The sequence below is a fragment of the Peromyscus leucopus genome, chromosome 3 (assembly GCF_004664715.2).
Source record: "Peromyscus leucopus breed LL Stock chromosome 3, UCI_PerLeu_2.1, whole genome shotgun sequence".
Classification (NCBI taxonomy): domain Eukaryota; kingdom Metazoa; phylum Chordata; class Mammalia; order Rodentia; family Cricetidae; genus Peromyscus; species Peromyscus leucopus.
Window position 1 is genome coordinate 131,612,292 of NC_051065.1, and position 15,440 is coordinate 131,627,731.

The window sequence follows — 15,440 nt, forward strand, 5'->3', positions numbered from 1 at the left end:
AATACTATTTATCAGGAGTTAGAGAATTCTCATTGTACAAAAGGACACAGTCTTATTTATTTGTTTGTTTATTTGTGTGTGTGTGTGTGTGTGTGTGTGTGTGTGTGTGTGTGTACATATTTAAGTGTGGTTCTGAGTGCATACATGTAGAGGCCCAAGGACAATCTTAATAGTCATCCTTAGAAGGACCAAATTGTCATGGACCTGAAACTTGCCAGACATTTTTGGTGAGGGTGCCCCAGGACCTTCCTGGTTCACTTTCTCATGTTCTGGGGTTAGGTGCACATACCACCACACCCCACTGTAGCTAGAGTCTTCCTGCCTTGCCCACAGTCAGGAAAAATCTTTGTCACCCACCAGTCCCACAGCCTCTCAGACCCAACCAAGTAAACACAGAGACTTATATTGCTTACAAACTGTATGGCCGTGGCAGGCTTCTTGCTAACTGTTCTTATAGCTTAAATTAATCCATTTCCATAAATCTATACCTTGCCACATGGCTTGTGGCTTACTGGCATCTTCACATGCTGCTTGTCATGGCGGCAGCTGGCAGTGACTCCTTCTGCCTTCCTGTTCTTTCTTTTCTCCTCTCTGTTAGTCCCGCCTATACTTCCTGCCTAGCCACTGGCCAATCAGTGTTTTATTTATTGACCAATCAGAGTAATTGACATACAGACCATCCCACAGCACCCCACAGTTTTATATGGCTTCTAAAGGCAGGCCCTTATGTGAGGCAAGCACTTTATGACTGAGTTGTCTCAGTCCCCATCCCCTTACTCAAATGGAGTTTGTCCGAGAGAAAGAGCACAGGAAAACTCATGGTCTTTTGTTTCTGATCATATCTTTATTCCATTTAAAACATTTTATTTTGTTTTGATGTGCAGCCCCATGTTGGCCAGTCTGGTATTGAACTCCACATGTAACCAAGGATGACTTTGAATTCCTCATCTTTCCTCATCTCCTGAGTGTTAGCATTCCAGATGCCATTCCTGGCTTTTAGGCATGTCTTCTCTGCTATAAGTGGATCTTTATGATAGGTCGCTTAATTTATATTTAGACTTTCAAAGGCATTATATGTCAGCAATGACCACTTTAGCAGCTATACCACTTAACCACTGGTATGTCTGTAAAGAAAAGTGATTTCCTTATAGAGAGAGAGCATTCCGGATTCTTCAGGGTGACTTTTAAAACACTCTACAGACTCCCTTTGGATCTTTTCTTTATTCTTGGCCTGTGAAATTTTGTCTGATGTGTCTTGGGTTTTATTTTTCATCAAAAGAGTTGAAAAATCAACATTGTAAATATATAAACGTGACTCCTCCTACTTGGGAACTGAACCCCAGGCTCCTTGCACACTAGGCAGCACTCCACCACTGAGTGTTAGCTCCAGCCCCCAGTATCTCTTTTGTTCCAGATACTGAGGTGCAAGAGCTGTGGGGAGGTGAATTAGAGGTAAAGTGGATTAAGTTCCTGCTTGATAGAGCTTCAGGTCTAGCTGGTTTAGAGGCATTTAGCATTAGCAATTAAAGGAGTGATGGTGAATAACATTCTAAAGTAATTTCAGGGTAGCATGCAGACAATGGCTGCCGAAGTGGTCATTCCAGCTGAAGTCAGCCAAACAGAAAAGCCAGTGCAGTCCAGCAGCACAAAGGAAAAGCTCTCTGCTGGCCAGAGCTTGAGGAACTGTGGGGAAGAAATACTTTCCATGAATAAACAGTATCTTTGTGTTTATGTGAATATGGAGTAGGGAGAGTGTCCTGTATATACAAGCTAAAACCTAATGAGTTGAATGCTTGTGAGTCTTGCATGGAGTGAGTCTGTGTGATTAACCTGTTCATTTTATTTCCCTTATGCAAATTATTTTCTGTGGTATTCATTTGAATAAGTAGTTATATTTTTTATAATATTATAATGTATATAATAATTATGACAGATCTCAAAAGATCATTTAGACTTAATATACTTACCTCTTTGGCTTTGAGTATGTTAAAATTCTCAAAAGAGGTAAACCAGTCCTTTTAATTAAAAAAGAAAGACAACAAAAAGACCCTTATTTAAATATGTATCTGCTTGGGAGAAACACAAAATTAAAGTTGAAGGTAGTAATACATTAGTAAGAATTTACTAATTAGGTAATCTTTCTGGCAGCTAAAGTAGAGCTTGCCAAGGAAGGCTGTGGACAGTGGGTCAGGTGTAGGGCACTGTGTCTCAGGCTCCAGCGATGCTCAGATCTACTGGGGGTCTATGGGACCGTGGATAAAGGTGTGGTATTGTGCTTCCTTCAGTCTTATTGATATACAAAATCTCCTCAAAGGCAGTACATATAATTTTTTAGTTCCCCCAGTCATTTGGTGAATGAGATTTATCTAAATTTTGAAAATACATGAATTTATTTATGGAAGTACCAATTCTCAGTGTTCAGGAGTAATTTTTAGGAGTGTCAAAGGATGTTACTTCTTGGGTAAAGAAATGTTTGATCCATCTCATCCTTTCTTTTTCTCTTGCTTTTGTTTTCCCCTTTCTTTTCTTTTGGTTGTTTTGTGACAGGGTCTTACAATGTATCCAGGATGGTCTGTAACTCACCTATATAGCTTAAGCTGGCATCAGGGTTAGCTTATTGTCAACTTGACACAACCTAGATTCATCTTGGAGGAAAGTCTCAATGAGAAATTGTTTGTGTTGGGTTGGCCTGTGGGCATGTCTGTGGAGGATTGTTTATGTTAATTGATATTGGATGACAACTTCACTGTGGGTAGCATCATTCCTAGACAGGGGTTCCTGAACTGAATGAGTGGAAAGGGTACCTCCCTAGCTAGCCAGACCAACTAGATTAACCCTGATGATCAATGGCATGACAGATTTCACAGCCACACCACCCTCACATCCTAAAGTACATTCTTAATGGAAAGTCCTCAGTGCCTCCTTACAGAGAAGCATGGGAAACCTGAGCTACCTGAAAGTAATGTTTTGGAGCTGGTTTACTTAAAATTGCACCAGGTAGATGAACACTGTCATCCAGAGGAAAGGAAAGGAGTAACTGCATGATAGTAGGTCTAATGGGATTCCAAAGAAAAGGAATCTGAGTAAATTACATCAATCTGCTGCATTGTCCAACCAAGACCCTTTCAGCTATGCGCAGATGAAATTGAAAAAAGATGCATGTCCACAAAAGCATAATTACAGCTTGTTTAGTAATAAATGTAAAACTTCATCTAATTATATTAGCTAGTACTGATGAGTCATGATTAAGGGTCTTTTGCAAAAACTTCAGGGGAAATGAAGCCTGTGGCCATAGCCAATTTGCACCATGATTCTTTGGTTGTGTGAATTAAGACTCCTTCCTGTGACTCAGTTAATGTGCTAAGAACTGCAAGATTAGATGAACTCAGATAGGCTGCAGTTTGTATTTAACCTATGTCTATCTATGTTACATGTTAGCATCTTTCAGGGTAGTTAGAGAGATGGATCTAGTGATTAAGAGCACTTAGTGATCCCCCAGAAGATTCCAATTCAGTTCCCAGCACCTGTTGGGAGGCTCACAATTGCCTGTAACTCCAGTTCCAAAGGATTTGTCACCTCTGGCCTCTCTGGGCACCTCTACTCACATATTCCTGACCTCATGCAGATATGCACACACACACACACACACACACACACACACACACACACACACACAAATTAAAATAATAAAAAATAAACTCTTAAAATAATATCTTCTAGGGAGTTGCTTTAAAATTTTCTTGGTAAGCTGGAGATGATGTTGTAACTGTTTGATATACTGAAATTAATTCTATTCATTCTCCAAGTTAAAGAAGGTTGGTAATTATCTAAAAATTGTTGGCAGAAACATCTGGTTTAAGTGATTTAGAAGAATTTTGTTGTAGTTATATAATTTTACATTCAGCCTCCTCAGTAGCTGAGCACTGCCATTTTGTTGGGGCTATTTCCCTCATTTTGGGGTATGCATTGGTCTTTGTTGACTCATTTCTCCATTCATAAAAGTGTTATCCTCAACTGGGTTGCATAAGTGAATTCTCTTTCTGCCAACTCTAACAAACACCCCTAATGGGAGGCTACAAGGTCACTTGCTTGTAGGTTTCCAGAAACCATTGACTCATGGGGAACAGCTTAGAATAGATGAAACTTGGACCATTGCCTTGTGGTGTTCATATTATAATTCATGTTTGTTAACCTGTAAACATGTCGAAACTCAAATATAGCTATACAGAATTGAGTCTTCACAGCTGTTAACTCAGCAGAGATGGAGGAAGTGAGCTGAGTGCCAATCTTTATCTCTTCCCCTTCCTGACTGAGAGTGTGATGTGATAGGCTGCCTTGAGCTCTGACACTGTCTTTCCCACCATGGTGGATCTCACAGGAATACAAAAGATCATAAGAAACTGTTATGAGCAGTTACACACTAAAACATACCAAATATTTCCTGCACACTTTTTGTGCTCTTGATTAACTTCTCTGCAAACACCTCTCATCCATATCCTCAGAGTGAAAAATCAGTTGGACTCACTGATTCCTCACTCACTTCTATTTAACTTCTGCTTTTAATCTTTATGGTGACCATAAAGTTTATGCTAGTGTTTTCATTTCATCCATGATGCTTTGTTCACTTTGATTTTCTAGGTCACTTTGATCCCATGCATTTACACACATGCACATACACACAGAGGCATGCACACCCATGTGTGAACACACACAAACATGAATGCATACACTCATGCACCAACCACATATAGACACACAGATACACAGACACAGACACACACACACACACACACACACACTCACACATACACTCACACAGAAGTTCAAAGATGAAGAAAAGATATTAGTATAAAAGCCTCATGTACATCCCTGATGGAGTTACAGACAGATAATTGGTATTCACACAAAATGAAATACCAAATGGCTACATTTGACTCCAGTATTTAGAAATCACATTGGTGATGCCATGCTGCAAATACCACAGCAGGAGATGCTTCCAGAATGCTAAGAAGGCTTCATTAGAGAAACATAAAACAGGTGCATCTAAAAAGGTTCATGGATTTTTTTTTACAGTTCAGCAATTTTTTTCTGTATTGTTTTACCATGTGCACCTTTCTATATGTTTTGTTATTTAATTTCCAAAGTTACATAGGTTTCTGTCATATGGTGTTATCATATTCTACTAATGATAACTTTTGAGCTCTAATATACACAGCATCCAGTAAACATGTTTATTGATAAATAGCAACCTCTTTTAATGTCTTGAATAATTTCTACTCAATACATGAAAAGGTCAACAGAAGAAAAGAAAATCTTACTTTGGCTTCTACTTTGAGGAAAGGCATCATAGCAGGCGCCTGATGTAGCCGGTTATATTGCATCTGTGTTCAGAAAGCAGAGATAGATGGATGTTGGTGCTCAGCTCACTCTATTATTATTATTATTATTATTATTATATTTAGAACCCCAGATCATTGAATGGTGCTGCATTTTGGGTTGGTTTTACCTATGCAGTTAACCCTACTCCTTCACAGACATACCTGGACATTTGTTTCTTAGGCAATTCTCGATCTGTCATGATTCTAGATCTGCCAAGGTGACAATTGGTATTAACCATCCTAATCTACTTGTCAACTTGACATCCAAGCATATATGTTTTAATTCATAATCTTCTACCTGTTGTGCCCTCCTCATCTTCCCCTTTAAACTTGCTCACACACTTTCTCCACCAAACTTCACATTTTTGTCTTTCTCCTCTTTCTCACTGGAGATCTGAATGAGAGCAGTAAGCAGTAGCCATGTTCCAGCCTGACCATTGTGCTATCATGAGATTTACTCCACCAAAGAGATCAATCCATTTCCTTTTAGTTCACTGTTACTCTATTTTTCAGCCATGGACAGAATCTAGCCAGAGATGGTAGAAGGAGAGAATGGACTTCCCATAAATGTCCTCTAACTTCCATGTATGTGGACTATAGCACATGTACCAACATTCACATACACATGTGCCTTCACAAAGTCAAAATTACAAAGAAAATCTCCCTCAAGGAATGGTGTCATTGCGATGATACACCTGAGCACACGACCTTACTCCTTGGAACTGGTTTGTGTGAAGGTGGAAGAGTCTGGAGATTCACTCAAGAGAATGTCTAGAGAGGTTTAAGCAGAACATAATGTATAACTCTGGTAGGAAACTGAAGACCAGAATGCCAAGAGAATGGCAAAAAGTAAGCGTCCTGCTCATGGTGTTTTAAGAGTTTGAGAAAATCCAGGGCTGAATGGTTCGTAGATTTTTGTGATAATGAAAATCCTTTATCCAATGTAACAATGGAAGTCCAGCAAAGAGAATACAGCTGCCTTGAGAGAACCTGAGGGGATATACCCCATTCTTCCAGGGCCTTTAAGTAAATGTGCTTTTCTTTGAACACACTCCATACCCTTCAAGTGTGATTATCCCATACAGATCCTAGAACTTCAATGATAGTAAAAAAAAATACCCGTCACCCATTCCAAGGAAAACTGAACTCAAATCCTTCATGCTCCATGGCTCCTTGTTACAGAAAATTGCCAAGACATCCAACAGTAAGAGTCTACTTGGTTATTCTTAGTCACTCTCTTGGATGTATTTTTTTTGTAACTAGACCAAGGTGTGAAATTCAACATTCAATACCAACTGGAATCAGATTTGTCATGCCGTATTACTGTCACCCTAATTCTCTGTGGAATCTCACCTCCATAAACTTCTTAATCTTCCTTGAAATGAGAAACAGATGAGTGCTTCTGTTTTCTGCAATGAGTGGCGTGTTTAGTGGAAGATAGTCCCTGAACAAGGGCTGCCCTTTATATCTCAAAGTCAACCCTGAAGTAGTCTGAAGTTTGTAAGATGTTGAAATTGAGAAACAGAAGTTTCTTAACAACAAAAAGGAATAAAATTTTATGGAGATATTTATATGACTATAGATAATAGAGATGAACGTTTATTGATCACCTGCTGTATATAGGATCTTGCCATGGCTACTGTGGGTAGAAGATAATAAGGTTTGATCTCAGAGCAGGAAGAAATCATCACAGGACCAGGAAATATTAGTGTTGCAAATTTTTTAAGGAGACACGAGAGAAGCAGTCAGTCATATGAGCCAGGGAGATAAGGATGTGATGGGATGAAAAGGTTTGGAGTTAGTAAGATGAACCTCATTTTGGTCCCCTAAACTCACACAATGGAAAGAAAGAACAGATTCTGGAGATTTATTCTATGACCTCCACAACTGTTCCATGGCACACTTGTGCTTGCATTCATACACAGAAAACATACACACACCCACACCAATAATAATTAAAATTTTAAAAATTAAAAAGATGAGGGCTACAAATCCAGATGCAGCAGGGCAACTTAGTCTCTCCCCTTCTGATCCAGTGGCCCATCTTTCTGCATTGGGGTGACATGGTCACTTACTATGCTGATAATCAACTGTGAGATTCATGTCCCATTACCTACTGGGCATACCCACCTGACTGTGAAACACTCTATCAAAATCTGAATTTCCTCCTTTTACCTCCCTCCCTACGTTATTCTATATGTCAGCTCTCAGAGCTGCTGAGGCAGCAGTCTTTGGGTTCTCTTTGAACTTTGCTCTTTCTTCTTTATCTAAGTTGATCCCCAAAGATGTTACTTATATTTATCATTAACTTCTAAAATGGTTGTTTTTAAATAGATGGCTCCACCTAAAGTGTTTTATTTAGGATAATGTACAGATAATGCATGAAGTTTATTATGATGTCTGGCAATACGTACTATAAACAAATTTCTTTCTTACATATGATGCAGTTTAATATATGATATACACTTTTACTAGTCCATTAACATTATGTGAGTGAAAATGACTTGTGAAATAAATTCAAAGATTTTGTACTGTAACTTGGCATTTATTCTATATGTTAAGTCGTTAAGATTAGAAAAAGCTGGTTATATCATGCTTCAAATTTCACACCCAAAGACTTAGAATGTTTTTTTTAAGGAATCAACTTTTACAATGTTCGTTTTCCTTAAAACTAAGGAGGCAAGAGATTTTTTTGTATCTTTATTGGCAGATAGTTAAATTATGAAATGCCTAGATATATACAAATTTCCTTATTAATTACTTTTCAAAAATTGATTTCTGAGAAATAAAACTAGATAAAATTTTGAATCACAAATGAAATTTGAGGATCAGGAGAAAGTAATTTATCAAGTCATTTTTCTTAAGCTCAGGAGGCTCTATCTTACCATCAGAGCTCCTCATGCCTCCCTCCTGATCTCACAGCCCGTTAGAAGTGTAAACACAAAGGCACATGGCCACAAATGAACACTGGAGGTTGTCTAATGATCCGAGGTACGATGCTGATGATGACAAGCTATATATAGAGACACCCCTGATGAAACCAGCCCCTGCTCATCCCCGGTATTTACTCAGAGCCACATGCTGTTCCCTTTGTGAAGTCTACAGGAGTGTTTTGTTTTCCATCTCTCACCTAGAAATCTGAGTCATGCTGCTCTGACACCAAGCAAATGCACCCAGTAGGGCATTCTGAGCAGTGACTCAAGGCACTTGTTGGCTATCCAGTGTCTCTGGGTAGAAATTTAGGTGGGCTTGGACTGTCTCAAACACAAATCTATACAAAGCAAAATAAGGGAGCAAATCAGAAGACTTAATAGATGTGCTGAGTGAAATAAAAATATTTAGCTAATGATGAACAAAAATAGCTAAGCTTCAACATCAGTCTGGATGAGACGTTCATAGTATTCTTGTTAATATTAAAGAGTCAATTTTACAACTGTCTCTAAATTTTTTTTCTTTTTGAGGCAGGCTTTGTGTACCTTGGTTAGCATGGAGTCCACCATGAAGACCAGGCTCACTTTGAACTTACAACCATCCTCCTGCCTCTGCCTCTGCCTCTGAAATACTAAAGCTGGGATTGTAGGGTTGTGTTCCCTTTATGGGTTTTTTAAAAAACATTTATTTTATTTATGTGTCTGTGCACTTGTGTGTAGGTGCTCATGTAAGCCATAAACATGCTTTGGTTTCTGCATCCCTTGCTGGAGTTCCAGGTGTTTGAAGGCTACCTGATGTGTGTGCTGGGACCCCATGCACAGTCCTCTGGCCAATGCCAGGGCCCAATGTGCAGTTCTCTGGCCAAGCAGCAAGAGCTCTTAAGTAGCAGCTCGCTAATGCTTCCACCATTTTTAACCAGGAAAATCTCTCTCCAGTGACACTCACAGAAAACAGCATAGGAATTTCCAAAGGAGAAGGAAAACAAATTGTAAACCCATTCAGAAGATTCTTAGGTCTTATACACAGACACACGTACTTTAGAAGGGACAGCTTGCTGCAGTTGGTAAGAGTCTCCAGGGGTAAACACTGACTTTACCACTTATGACCTGTGTGACCTCAGACAGTTGTTTGACCCCTTTGTGCTTTAAATCATGTACCTTTAAAGTTGGGAGGGCAGTACTCATGTCACAGGGCTTTATGATAATTTGCTGCAGGCCACAGGAATATTATAAGAACTCAGCTGGTTATGGCAAAGTCACTACCTGGAGGAATCAGGGAATTCCTCCAGAGGAAGCCAAATCCCAAGGAGTTTTTGGTGTTACTTGGCTTGTTATATATCAGCTGTCTTCTGTTATGAAAATCATGTGTGCCTTCATAGCTTTCCCAATTGACTTTTCCCTAAGAAGGGCTAACAGTGTGGACTGATCACTCTCTGGACATACACATTCCAGGTATTTGGAGAACTGCCTTAGGCTTTCTCTGGAATCAGATATCTCCCTTGGCTACTTTCAAGGACTAGCAGTAATAACAGTCCACATGCTAGTCTCCTGATTTAAGATAAATTCCACAAGGAGACACCACCTAGGTCAGGTGGACGATATTCAGCTTGGACCTTCCTTTTGTTATAGCCTTACCAACTTTATAGACTGCTAACTCCTTACCTAACCACTTTTAGGAATATTTAGATAACCTTCTGCGCTGACTGCTCAGCCAGAACTCCAGTTCAAGCCTCCCTGTAATTATCATTAGTAGCATCCAGCCAGGTCCATCCCCAGATGGAAGAAAGTACTTTATCAGAGATACCTCTGTACTCTCTAAGAACAGACTTAAGCATCCAGGCTACCTGTTTGAGAAGGCCTGGCAGATGTGCCAATTAAGCCTTACTTCCTCCTTTCCCAAACCTTACCTCCAGTTCCAGATCTCCCTTTAACTATCACCAGAGGCATCTACCTGAACACAGGTTGCCTAGCGACTGAGCACACTTTCCCCCACCCTGCAGAAAAACGGCAGATAGCTTGGACAGATAGGAGCCACAGGAAAAAAGAAGACAGTTTTATTTTCTCCTATTGACCTAGCAACTTATAGATTCTTAACACTTTCTACCAATCACGTTTAAGATTATAGTTCAGCACATAAGAGCCCTCTTCTTAGATATTACCTGAATTTAGCCTTTAGTTAATTCATTTCCCCATTGGTCACTTCCCTTTGGGGTTGCAAATGATAATTAATGGTTATTGCCTCCCTATGTGATTCTTATCACCCCTCCATTTGACCCTGTAAGCCTGGTTTTGCACTGCTAAGGGAATGCTGCTTGTAAGTGTATATATACCAGGACTCCCAGGGCATGACAGGACGGAGAAGAGAAAAGAGAATGGAAGAACTAGATGGGTAAGAACTTGAGAGGAACAAACTGAGATGGGGAAGAACTAGATTGAAGGGCTAGAAGAGAGGACTAGAGGAACAAGATGGAAGATGAGGAAGACCCAGACGGGGAAGAACAAGATGAGGAAGAGCCAGATGAGAGAGAAGGAGATGGGAGAGGAGCTGATAGGGGAAAGAACTAGATTGATGAGAACCTAGAAGGGACAGAACTAGATGAAGGAATCAAGGTAGAACCTAGAGGGGACAGTAGATAAATATACAGAGAAATTGGGCAAGAAAGGAGCTAGGCATGAGAGCAGAGTAGAAGCTGTGTAGAGAGAGAACTATCACAGAATAATAAAGTATATGAACTAGGAGTTTCATGTACATAGATTCATTTCTTTTCATCAAAGATTAATTATCAGCTGGTTGTAGATTCTTCCTGGACCCTGGGAGGGGACTATCGAGGGGCTGGACCCCCATAGTCCTCAATAATAATTGAATGCACTTATATAACAAAAGTTTCCAAAATAATGCTTAAAATATGTGAAGAGTAAGTCAGGTTGATGTTTATTATTTATTGTCTATAATCTCCCATGATGTTCAGCTTTTTCAGGATAATGTGTTATCTAAATGAGATCAGAGCTGTGGCTTTCAAATGTAGCAGTGGTACTTCAGGAACAAAGTCTCCTACACTTTTCTTATGTGTTAGTCACTCAACTGAACCACACACATCATACATGGAGTTCAAAATATCACTGAGTACTCAATAATCTGGTGTTTTGGAATGTGATGGCTTGTCTCTGTTGGCAAGTGGATTCCTTGGCAGTAAGCCTCCGAACAGTTAGTCTTTTCCTTGTGGATACACCATGCTCTGTGAAGACCTGGTGACTATGGCTCCTTTTGCAGTGATGCAGAAGAGATGAGTCCATACATTCAAGTCAATAAAGAAACCAGTTGGCTTTATGGCAAATCTTGTGTTTAGTGTGGTTCAGAGATGTGAGTATAGGAAGTGAGAGCTGCTGATATATGTAAGGACCTGTCTCCTGATGCAGTCTAAACAGCACTAAGGACTTTAAGTCTATTCTGCAGCAGCCAATAGCTATCATTGGTTGGATGTTGCTTGTGCACCCGTTTTATAATATGTGTTAGGCATATTTAATTCCACAGTGAGGATTACGGTTGTCTTGGTCAGTGTTCATCTGGTCTCACATATATTCTCTCCCATGCTCTATCCATTCTGTATCTCAGAGACTGACATCTGAAGACTACGGTTCCCTGTCCATCAGACTTTGTTAGATTGTGTTATTGGGAAATATTTGTGTAACATTGGGATTGTGGAGAAGTGGGAAAACACCAGAGCTTTCCTAGCTTCCAGTGGTAGCTTTATGATCTTGAGAACCTCAGCCTGTTCATCTCAGCTCTTTCCCTTTCTGATACAGCCTTTACCCTGCTTCCCAGCTTGGCTTTCTAACTCTTCTTGTGCATTTGTGACTGTTTTCTGGTATCTGTCACGAACTCTCTTTTCTTATCTGTACTTTGAGAACAATGGATGTTGTTTTCATTTGTGATAGAGAAACTGAGTGTCCTGTCCAAAAGTACATGGTTAGTTTGCAAACAGATTTTCAAACTTGTGCTTATTCTAAAACAAATATACTTCACCAAAATGACACAGGCAGGAGAATGGTTTTCATTAATCTTTTAAATCCCTCTGACATTGACTGAATCATGGCAACAGTTACCCATTACCAATTAATGATCTGTCTCTCTCAACAGCTTCTGAGACCTCTTAAGAGCAAGCATAGGCTATTCTTCTTCACCTCCCTCACACCAACTGTGTTTGGAATTTAGTCAAGTCTTAATAAATATTTGTGGAATGAATGTATAATATTCACTGCCATGACAGGGTGACTGTTTCATTCCAGCCCCATGTGGGGGTGCTGATGACAGTTTTATACTTCAGTCTTCATAACATTCATGCATGATAGACATAAAGATTCCTGGCTTTTAACATAAATAGGCTAAAAGCCCATATAGACAAGTCAGCTCATCTGGGAATAAAGTCAGAATGATGTCTCACACCTGACACTCTCCAGCTGTCTCCTCCTTTTTACTATGAGAATAAGAAGGTGCATACATAAATGGATTAGGGAAAAGTGCTGGGATTTTGTTGTATTTTCAGATATGAGCAGTACATTGGAAGGAAGTATACTCTTCTATGAGAAAAAAGGAGTTCAACTATTTTTTCCATGAGATTAATTAGAGCTACCTACTATTGTCCCCCAAACTATGCCTGTATAGATCAAAGGAAGGAAATAATTGAGACAAACTGAAGAACTTATAATTCTCATTGTATTGCTCTCTGAGAAAAACCAGTATTGGATAGTGAGTGGAGTAAGGTGCGCTTTCTTCAGGAACTGCAGCAACTGGAGAGAAGGCTTCAGTGTAGACAGGGTGAGGTTCTGGATGCAGGGAAGATCAGTGGAGACTTACAGACGAGGGGGGATCCTCCAGAGGAAACAGCATGCCAGCTGTTCTAGTGCTAGCTAAGCCAGCCTGATAGTTCTTGCTGGCATTGATGAGGGGGGAGCAGAAACGGACCAAACATTGAAGCAACTAGGTATCAAGAGTGAGCATTTTCCACACTGGCTTGGCCTGATTCCTGCTTTAACTGGAGAGTCCAGGGCTCCACAGGACTGTGCACTAGAGATCTTAAAGCTGCCTGGGCAGACCTAAGTCAAAGCAAGTGTGGGAACTGGCTCATTCTCTAAATATGTTTAGTACAGGAAGTGACATTGATGATATTCACAGTTAGCTCCATTAAAGGTAGAACAGGTGTTTCAAATTTCCAATTCTGCATCTCAGTCTAGATTTAGAACACACTCAAAGTCACAAACTGCCTAGATTTCTGGAGAAGGGTTTGTCTGTGTTCCAGTCTTGTTTTGCATGGTGAAACCACAGGAGTAGGTAATGTTCTTGATGTCTGTTTCAGTTTTCCTCAGAGCAGCCCATTCCAGGTGCCTTGAATGGAGGAAGTAAAAGTGTTCCTATATGTGTCAGACTTAACAGGTAGAATTCAGTATTGTGTCCTTTGATTTCTGATTGGAAAAATCTGACCAAAGTCAAATTATTTGCTGGGCAACAAACAAGAAGTCATTGTTGATTCTCCACGCCCTTTCTTGGCTTGGTAGTGGTTGAAATTGTTTCAGCTGGAAAGCACCCAATAGGCTGTCTCTAGTAGTTAAAGGCAATTTGAGGATTCCAGAAAAAGGTGCTTTTCATAAGAGTTTCACTGCTGTGACTTTCTTTTTCCCTCACCAGCGAGAGGACCATGTCTTCAGGCTTCTTCATGTATGTACTATTTGCTTGGCCATGGTAAAGCAAAGCCTTTGTTTTATTAATTTCATAATACAGAGTAAGGTGGAATGAACAGCATGCATTTTCTGACAAGCACAAACTGTGTGGTTAATGAGCATGAGTGAGTGTGTTTATTCACTTTGTAAAGAGTTGTATTCTCCTGTGATTGAGATGTTGTTAAGGACCATCAACCAAAGGGTCCCCCCTCCAGGGTTTCTGCTCAGTGTGTCTAGAGTGCCAATACTGCAAGGTAGTTACTGCTCTAGAGATTTGTTTTGTAGTGTGCTCACCTAACTACTTAGAAATTCTGCACTGTATTCGTAAAAAGTTTGAGAGAGCTGACGTTCCATCATACATCTTTACAATAACACAAACAATGTAAATGGTTCAGAGTTGTGGACTCTTTTGCTTGAGAATGAGAATGGTATGTTCCCACTCCTCATGTGGATGCAAAAGAGGGTGAGCCATGAGAGTGTTGTCTGCTTAATAAAAGTGTAATGTCCTGTTTTCATGAGCATTGATGACTGATGTGGATTTGTCTGTGATATTGTGTGATCCTGGGAACAGAAGTCATTGTTTAAACAATGCCATGCTAACAAAGGGACACTGTTCATGTGGCTGCCACTTACTTTGTGCTCATTTCTCATTTAGGTTCAAAGTGCTCAGCAAGGAAATGTGACATGATTCAGCATTGAGTTTCACAGGTTTTGTTGAATCAATGAAACAGATGTTGCTTTGTCTCTTTTCTTCTATAGACATGTTTAAAATGCATCTGAAAAGATATGTTTTTCAGAACATATCTTTTCTGAAAGTGTGGGTACCTTAGAGGAAGGTGCGGGTTAGTTCAGTAACATTGAATCTGTTTTCAAGTGCTTGGCTTTGTAGGCTTTATTTACAGTCAAGACATTTGTTTGCAAAACTTCTCTGACACAGTAAAAGTGTTTTGATAGGAATCTTCAAGGTTGTGATAAAAACTACCCAGATGACTACTTAGTGTGCATGGAAAGAGCCATCTAATGATCGTCTAGATGTTAACTCCAGTTTCTCTTGGCTAAAAAATGAAAATTAGATATGGAGAATGTTTATATGTTAAGCCACTAAGGAAAGCAAAGACAACTTTGATAAGGGAGAAGAGTAAGTTCTTTTAATTATGGGTAGGGAGATTATCCCAGATTCAGGCATGGACAAGAAGGAAGAGAAGAAAGAAAAGACTGATGAGAGATTGTACTATGGATGAGGAAAAGAGAGTGAGGTGAGGAGAGTCAAGTGGTTGATGTTTCATCTATATTGGTGTAGATTTAAATCATGAGTCTCCTCTCTCCTGGAAATCACCCCCTTCTACCATTCTGTCAAAAAACAATATTAGGTCCTCCCATGAAGTTAAATGAACTTGAAGTTTTATGTGGGAGTGCT

The 15,440-nt window shown here is 39.7% G+C and overlaps 1 protein-coding gene across 3 annotated transcripts in view; it reads left to right on the top strand.

The window, feature by feature from the left end:
- The window catches only part of Slco1a2 (solute carrier organic anion transporter family member 1A2), a 93,140-nt gene that overhangs the window by 24,549 nt on the left and 53,151 nt on the right, over window positions 1-15,440 (top strand). Inside the window, exon 1 of one of the 3 annotated variants that reach the window (XM_028879881.2) lies at window positions 13,185-14,021. The exons of the other annotated variants lie outside the window; for them this stretch is intronic. The gene's annotated coding sequence lies outside the window, so the exon portion shown is untranslated. Of the gene's footprint in view, window positions 1-13,184; window positions 14,022-15,440 lie in introns of those variants that run through there. 3 annotated transcript variants of the gene reach the window in all.